We start from the raw sequence: 8,698 nt of genomic DNA, 5'->3' as shown, positions 1-8,698 counted from the left end.
TAACTCTGGTCTCTCTTGTGGGCTGATTCATTCATCTGTGGCACTGAAGTCCAAAATAACAGCTGTGATACTCAGAGGAAAGCATGAGCGAAGTCCTGAAAAAACATGTGAGCATATACAGTTTTTTCATGGAGTGCAGAGGTAGTTATGTTATGATGGTCTTTTTCAGTGTATAGAGGAGGATAAGAAGATGACTGATAAACTCTGCTAGGAAAAACAAATGAAACCTTCCTTATTCTTTGCTTAAATATACTGAACTAAGTGGCAGTCATGAAATAGGTATCTTATCTCTCTTTTTTTTTTTTTTTTAAGAGTGGAAAATGTATTTCATTTCCAGATATTTTTTTTCTTTTAAGTAGCCAGTCAGGTTACAGCAACTTTGGCATCTCCGTTACTGCTTCTTAAAAGACATGCTGATGCAAGTAGTTTAAGTGTTCAGTGGAGAACTGCCTTCCCCCACCCTCGAAACAGCCTAACACTGAAACAGTGATTTGTATTCCTTTGAGAGGGGGGAGAGCACAAAACACTGTCATGGTTACGATAGTATTGAAGTCTTAAGTGAAGTGTGTAAATATCTGTCTGCTTAAAATGGTGAGTAGTAAAGGTAGGAACCATATAACAATGATATGGAAATACAGAAATGCAAATGTATCTCACGGCATGAAAAAAAAATACTTTGCCATAGTTATGGTTACAATTTTTTTTTTTTCATTCACAAAGGGAATCTTTTCTTGTTCTGTGTGATCTTACAACAGCCATAAACACTACAAAGCAAAGATTTTTGTCTTAGTTGTCTCTAAAGTGCTAGGCACACCTTTTATGCTATGTAAATGAGTGATGTGAATGAAAACATGCAACAAGCAGGAACCACCTTGTTAAAAATGCTAGAGAAGTGATTAATGATGACTATCTTTCTGACTCATAAAACCCTAGTGCTGAGGGGAACGTTTGTGATTCATAACCCAAATCCCTTTGGAAATCTTAAGGAGATAAAAAGGGCACATATATTTCAGTGTAAATGCAATTCTTTTTTATTATTTACTGTATTTTGAATGTTGCTCATCAAACTTCAATGTATACTACTTAAATGTAGTCTGTTTTAATTGGAACTAATTAAGTATCAAAGAAAAGAGAAGCTACTTAGAGACTAGTTTAAAAATAGCTCTCAGGGAAAAAAAGATTGAGATCAACATGTCCAGACTGCTACTGAGCTGGAGACTTAGCCCCTTTTTATGCTACTTGGCCTGTGAGAGGGGAAGAACATGTGCTTCCCCTCTCATGCACTGAGATGGGACGTTTCCCCTCGTCTCTGATCTGGCCAACAGCAAGATCTGGAGTAAAGAAAGTACTCTGTTCCTTCTTCATAGAAGAATAACATAGTTTGGCTTCCAACCGCTAAACTAGAAGAAGTTAAGGAAAAGTGAAGGATTAAAAGATACTCATTTCAGATTCATTTTTAGGGTCTTGCATGAAGTATCCTCACATTGTTGATTTACACAGGGGCTTTGGAGGTTCTACCAGCTTCCTTTTATCATGTCCTAATTAACTAGTTGTTTTACTTCATATTTTCTCTACCTTCACCTGGGGGATTGGCAATTCCTGGGTAAGAACACTTCAGTTAGGACCCTCCTTCAGGTTTGAGGTTACTGTACGTAGAGTAGGAAGAAGGAAAAAAACATATAAAAAGCACCTTATTACTTAAACTTCCTCTGCTGCTTCATCTTCTAAAAACAATGAGCTCCTGCATGTCATTTCAGTGAAGAAGTCAGGCTCAGGGCAGCAATGGTGAACTTGGGTATCTTACCCCAAATGACCTTCCCAGTAGGGAAGTAGGGCTGAGTAGCAATCTCTGCTTTATTTCAAGGATGAGGCATGTTATGGGGTTATCCAAAGTGGGGGATTGAGATCTATTGCAGGACTTGCAACTAAGTGTTTTAAGCTTTCTCAGATTCACAGTGACTTTGGAGAGTGCTTTGCATCTCTCAGCTTTCAGTGTGTCAGGAGTGCCCTGACCAGACATTTGGCTCGATGGGCTACTGAGGCAGCTCCTACTCACCTTGTAGGTTTGTCCCATTGCCTCAACACACTGGGTTGTAAAATAGTTCCTGATTGTAACACTTCTTACTTCACAAGGAACGTGGTGGTTGAGTAGCTGTAAAGGGAGTTGTGTTGTCGATAAAAAAGTGTATATCCCAATTATTCATAGTGCTTAAAGACGGTTCAGAAAATAAGTTTATGCAATGTGTAAGATAATTTTGGAGAATAGGTTCTTTAGGGCTCTCTGCAGGATGGTTCTGGGTACTGCAGTATGATAAATTAGATAAAAGGGAAAATAGTTTCATCTGCTTTGAGGTTTCTGCTAGAGTAAAGCCTAGGGATGAACAAACCTCATGGCTGTGTTCAATGCTACCTAGGACCTGTTAATCCTGCTAAATTTAAGGCCATGCAGGGCTAAGGGTTAGACTCAATGATCCTTGGAGGTCCCTTCCAACTCGGCATATTCTGTGATTCTTACTCAGACAGTGACCTTCCTGCTTGCTCATTTGCCTGTGCAAATAGGTACTGGCTTCCAGGAGTCACTATGACCTTCTGTTTGATCTCCTTATGTTATTGTGTTTCGTGATAAATTTTTTTCTCAAAAAGTTCTGCAAGTTTCCTCTAGAATGAACTCTAACTTCTGCAATTAGTCTGGGAACTAACTGGTCTGCTGCCTGCCCTGGACCCCAGAACTCTATGGCTGACATGTCCTTGGGACCTGGGATGCCAGCCATGCCTTAGCTTTCTGGTTGCTCAGGACAAAGCGCTCCTGGGGAAATCCTTAGTTTGTTTCTACAGCAGATTGTGTTGGGACCTCCTATGAGATTGTGCCCATGGATTTCCATGATTAAAGCCTGCTCTGAGATAATTCCCTTAGCCTTGGACTAGGCAGGAATACTTCTTGGCATTGCCCCACACGGGAACGTGCATATGCACCCTCTTGCTGTGGAAATACCTAGGTATGGGGTAGGACTCAGAGTTTCCAATCCTTACCCAGCTCTGAGACTTGTCTTTGTTTATCCTGCAGAAACTGGTGGGCACTGTGGCTGGGCGGAGCAGCAGGACTAGACGTGGGGACAGCAGCCTTTGTGAACCTTATAGAAACAGTTTTAATTTGGGGGGAGGTGAGTAAGGAATATATATTGCAAGTACTAATAGGAATTAACGAGATTTTAGAAGCATAAAACTCATTACATGTCTCAGTGTTGCAATTTTTCTGCCAAAGAGATGGCAAGTGTTGGATAAGTAAACCCAGGTATTTATGTATTTAAATAGAACTTTAAAACAGCCCAAAGATTTATTCAAGACAATATAAATTCCCTCACCTGAAAAGAATGGAAATATTTTATTCTAGAATTTTTTCAAGAAAATTATGTCAAATTTCCTTGCCAGATCTCTACGTGATTTGCTGGGTAACATGATACCGTGCAAAGGCAAGAAAGTTTGTATGGCTATGCTTATAGGATGTGTTGTATTAATGCAAAACTATGTCAAGTATGCATGCTGGTTACCATTGTCTGAACTTGCCAGTGGGATGGGAAGATCTGTGAGTCGGATATTTATCCCTGGAAAGTAAATTAAAACAAGCAGCTGACATTTGTTTGCCTGCATTTAGGAGTTGATAAGAAGTATCTGATTCCATTGGGGTATTCAAAGCTGACCTTGAGGCTGAAGTTTCAATTAATCTTTCTAAAAGTCTAACAGTGTTTTTACTTTAGAGCATGCACGTGCTTTCTCCATGTAAACCATTTTGCATACAGAAGTTTAACTTTTCTGTCATATCTGCACTCTTTAGCAATTACTGTGGGGCTTTTAATATTTTAAAGTAGGTAATGGAAAAGCTTGAACTTGTAAAAATATTTGTGTTTTTCATAACTTTTTTTTTTTGCCAACCAGTATTTAAATTATCCATTTCCTAAACTATTTTATTAAGTAATTATATGAAATATATTGAACCCAGGTGGTTCTCTTTATGTAGCTTTTATATGTGCATACACGTGTTTGTACACATATCTATGTATACCAGTGAGATAAATAAATTGCAGTAAAACAGTGAATACCTAAATGAGGATAAAACCCCTTATATTTCAATTTTCTCTTCTTCTCTGAAGATACTCCATTAGCTTTATAGCATGGGATGAACTTAGCCTGATTTTTCTTCACGGTTTGATTTTGTGATGCCATCATGGAAATCTTCTTGCCACCTATTTTTGCCAGCAGTAGAGGTAAGGTTGACTGCCTTGCACCCTGAGCCAGGGGCATTCCAAGTGCCTGTTTCACCCCTAAAATGTAAGTAAAACCATGTAGCTGCCTCACAGCAGCCAGTACCCCATCCCTCCAGAGTCACCAGCTGTAAGCCTGGCATAAGCACACATGTACACATACATACATGTGTGTATAGTAATACATATCCTCTGTTTCATATCTAACATCAGTGACTCCCACCTCAGCATATCTTGGAAGCTTGGTACTTGGGCATATGTGCTCAATAATGGGTTACTCTCTCAAAATAGTCCACAAGTGACAAAGCAAACAGCTGCAGTAAATATCAAAATATATGTGATAATCACAGATAAAGGAAATTAGAAATGCACTTGAAGATATCAGAATAGTCACTAGTTGGTTTTCTGTACAATGGTTTCTCTGTGGGCCAATGTTAGCAAGCTAGAAAGCAAAGATATTTTAGTCCAGTTTTCAACCATCATCCTCTTTATAACAAGGAAAATGCTAATTTTTCTCTATCTGCTACAAAATTGCCTGTTTATAAGATCTTTATCTGCCAAGGAGGTTGCAGAGAGGTCAGACAAATGTTATTCTCTCTCTCGGGGTCACTTTTCCTCCACTGAAGACTTTCATGTAGATAAGTGTAGCAATTGCTTGCATTAATTTATGACCTTGAAGATACTCATCACTTGGAATGGATTTGGACTTGAGAAGCTTTTAGTTCAAATAGCCTTGTAGCCCAGGAACAAAAGGGATGCTGATAAGAATGATTAATGCATTCAGTGAAGAAGGTTTTTATGTAGTGAGAAAGGAATGCTCTTATCCCCCTCAGCCAGATGCTACTGAGTACACCAACTAATTTTAACAGAAAAGTTTTTCTGATTCCCGAGTCAGTCACACATCCCTAAGAGGCTGAGCTCTTTGCAGTCAGCAAACATCACGTAAGCAACATCAGGCTGGTTACTCCACTGACTGGAAAGGAGCTGTGCCCATTTGCACCTGGGGGAATCTGGCACAATGTTCTTTGTGCCAGGGTTACCCCATGGGATGAAATGTGCACTGCTGAGTAGAGCATGTGGGATTTAACAGAGATTTCATTATTAGAGGAAAACCATCATTACTTACAAGCACAATCAGTTATGAACTATCTATGATGAGAAGAGGGCATAGCATTTTTTGTGGGGAAATAGAGATGTACAGCTATGATTAAGCTTCCTGTTTGTTACTGTACTGCAAATCATTGTGGTAAACTTTAGCTTGTGATTGCTGCCCTATTTCTAGCTAAATTAATTTGATGTTTTATTAATTTATCCACGAGAGATCTAAAAACGCTGTCTATTTGAACTCTGCTGCATTGCTTTACTGCAAGTAACCTGCCTTCTTAAGTTGTAAAACTGATGCAAACCAGGACTGGGATCTCCTGGAGTTTCTCCTACCCTGTACCCACAGGCTGTAAGGAAGACTGCGTTCCTGCCTGCTCAGGAGCAAGCTGCCAGGTGCTCTCCAAGCATGTGTTCCCAGGGTAGCCATGGCCCAGGCTGCAGGTTATTAAGTATGGTGATTTACAAAAGGATGGGCTTTTCCAGTTGGACTCCACTAAGCCTCAGAGAAACAATTTTGTCAATGAATTAATGACACTTGGTAAATCCTTGGTTAAATTTTTCTTTTCTTGTTTGTAGACTGTCTTTCTCGCAATAACATCAATGCACTTGGGGTTGGTGTTGGAAGTCATGCCAACCTGCAGCTGGCAGAGCCAAGACACGCCCTCCCCGCCCTGTGCGGCTGCTCTGGTGTTGTACTGGCCCTCACCTAAGCTACTGATAATTCAAAAAATAATGAAATTGCATTTTAGTGACCACATGGTATCTCAAAATCAGCTGTGTACTTTCATTACCCTTGTCTTGGAAAGGCAGATAGCACCAAGAACACGATCTGGTCATGTGGCAAACAGGTCCTGCGTGGTGAGCTATGTCCTGTGCTTGCTGTGTCCTGGAGCCACAGTTTCCACTGTTGTTAGAAGGAGGGGGAACATTGCAGGGATGTTGCTGTTATGAAGTCTCCTAAGGGTATATGCACTCCAGTGATTGATTTTGTATAGCTATTTCTAGAAAGAAAAGCCCTCAAAACTTACATAAATCTTGCTTTCCCAGACCCCTTGCAGGGATGAACCCCAGCTCCTTCTCAACCTAAGCCATGATGGGGTCTGAATGCAACAGCTACGGCCTGGAGTGCTGTTGAGAAGGGCTGACTGATGAAGGGGTGAACCAGGTGCCACTAAGGACCAGCTCTGCAGGACTTAACTTACATATCTCTCTTGCCATCAAGATCGCCTGTGGGCAAGAGACTCTGTCCTGCCTGTCCTTAGCAATGCTTCACACACATCAGGAACACACCTGTGCTGCCGAGACACACAGCCATGGCCACAGTACAACTCATAGGTGGACACAAGGTGGAGAGTGCCCATCGTATAAAGTACTGCCACTCCTCGACTGATAGGCATGTTGCCAGTTGAACCTGGAGGGAATCTGCTGTGCTCCCAGGCAGAAATCTACATCTCTCTCTCAGAACTGCACAGGGATCCAGTGCAAATAATCTCACCTCAGAACAAAGAGGGACGTTTTTGTAGAGTAAGAGTAGTAAAATGTTCACAAATCTTAGATGGTGAGTAAAGGACCAGATCTGTTGAAAAAATAATGCAGTACTATGGGAAAAACTGAATGCTGGAGGCTGTAATAGTTAAACAGTGTGAAATAAAATCCTGACAGGCCATGCAAAGTGGACCGGGCAAGGGACCCTGAGGATAAGGATGTGTGAGGACCCCCAGCTGTGAAGTACTGCTGCCTACTTTGGAGCCTGGAGATGTCTTGCTTGGGGCTTTGAGCCCCAAGAAGAGGGGTGATCCAGCCATTCCCTCTTTACCCTGGCCTATGTGACACCTCTTTCCATCAGTTCTTATTCTTTGTCCCTGGAGAAGAGGAAGTTATTGGAATGGAGAGCAAACTGCAAGGACTACGTTAAGCAGCCTTGGTGGAACAGTGGGTCTGCCAGGTCATTGTCAAACAAACTTCTTCCATCCTTGGTTTTCAGTGAGTGCTGGGTGTGCCTGTTTGTGCTCTGCTGCCAGCAATACTCTTCTGTGCTTTCAGGATTCCTTCAAGGCTGCCCACAGCTAGGAATGTGGGGCGAGACACAGGACTTACTGCCAGAGAGCCCTGCAGATGCCCACAGACTCCATGCACATTGCTCTGCATGTCTAAAGGAAAGATCACGAGTTTGAAAACAGAAGCTGTTGAACCTCAGATCAGCAGCGAACCCAACTGCTCCAGCAACCTTCCATACAGCACCATCCAGTGGCACCTGCTGAAGCTGGATTTCCACAGCCACAAGCCAGTCAAAGCAGGGTTACCTCCAGCTCTGTTCTCCACAGGGGTCTTTCCAGTTACACCACCTCAAGTGTTTTGTATGACAAGGCAGCATGAACTTAAATGAAAGCAAGGAAACACTGAGGTTTCCTCCCTCTTTCCCCCTTACACTGCCTGGGTTGGTGTGAACCTCCTGGAAACCATTCAGCCTTTGAAAGCAGCAGTAGGTTGGCCTCAAAAAGGAGCCACAAGTATGGGCTGGCCATGGTTGATCGCTGCAGCATCTCTGAATGTGCCCTTTCAGTGTGGAAGCAGTAGTACAAAAGCTGGCTGTTGGGTTCTGTAACTTGCAGCATTTGCTATGGAAAAGAGAAGGAAAAGCCCAAGTAGTTTTTTTCTAAATCTACTGCATACACTGGCAAAGCTCTTCTCATAAACCCCATGGTAAAGACTACTCATTCCCACTTCTTCCTTGCAAAGAAATTGTCTGATTCTTGGCTATTAACATGTAACTCTCCTCTGCACAAATCTGAAGCAATGATGTGTCTACTTTTTATTAACAAATATAAAACCTCATTTGCATTAAAATCAAGAAAAATTTGTATATAAGAATCATTTTTACTACCTCAGCAGGAAATTACATTTCCTCCTGGGTCTGACACATGCCAATGGAGTGGGCTCAGATTTAGCTGCTGAAATGTGCACTGCCCAAGAGCTTAGACTATTTCCTGATATGTCTTACAGCCCCACTACTGAGCTCTTGAGCTCTTGGTGAACTTTCTGTTGGAGCCCACCGTCCTTAACCTGGTGGGATTGAGATCTCCTCCCAAAGCCACGAAGGTGTCAGAGCAGTGCTGCTGCTGTGATAGAAGCCAGCTCCTGCTCTCTTCTTCCACAGTGGAATTCTGATACATTCTGGGCATGCCAGGGAAGCACAGGGTGGTATTCCATACAGATCCCTAGGGAAAGCATGAAAAAGAAGGAAGGAGAGTAGAGGAGAGAGGAGGAGATGGGTGTTGCTGGATGGGGAGGAAAGGAGAAAAGAGGAGCGTAGTGGAGAGAGAGCCACTGCCCAC

At 42.1% G+C, this 8,698-nt stretch overlaps 1 long non-coding RNA gene across 1 annotated transcript; it reads left to right on the top strand.

The window, feature by feature from the left end:
* Positions 1-553: 553 nt before the first annotated feature.
* LOC114055587 lies at positions 554-6,425 on the top strand. The gene is made up of 3 exons (XR_003570769.1): positions 554-591; positions 3,065-3,161; positions 6,411-6,425. It is a non-coding gene; the product is annotated as an uncharacterized LOC114055587 (long non-coding RNA).
* The last annotated feature ends 2,273 nt before the right edge of the window (positions 6,426-8,698 follow it).

The sequence above is a fragment of the Empidonax traillii genome, unplaced genomic scaffold (assembly GCF_003031625.1).
Source record: "Empidonax traillii isolate 1590-97213 ecotype Southwest subspecies unplaced genomic scaffold, ASM303162v1 scaffold60:size2069287, whole genome shotgun sequence".
Classification (NCBI taxonomy): domain Eukaryota; kingdom Metazoa; phylum Chordata; class Aves; order Passeriformes; family Tyrannidae; genus Empidonax; species Empidonax traillii.
Note: the sequence above shows the minus strand (reverse complement) of the source record. Positions and strands in the feature narration are given on the sequence as shown.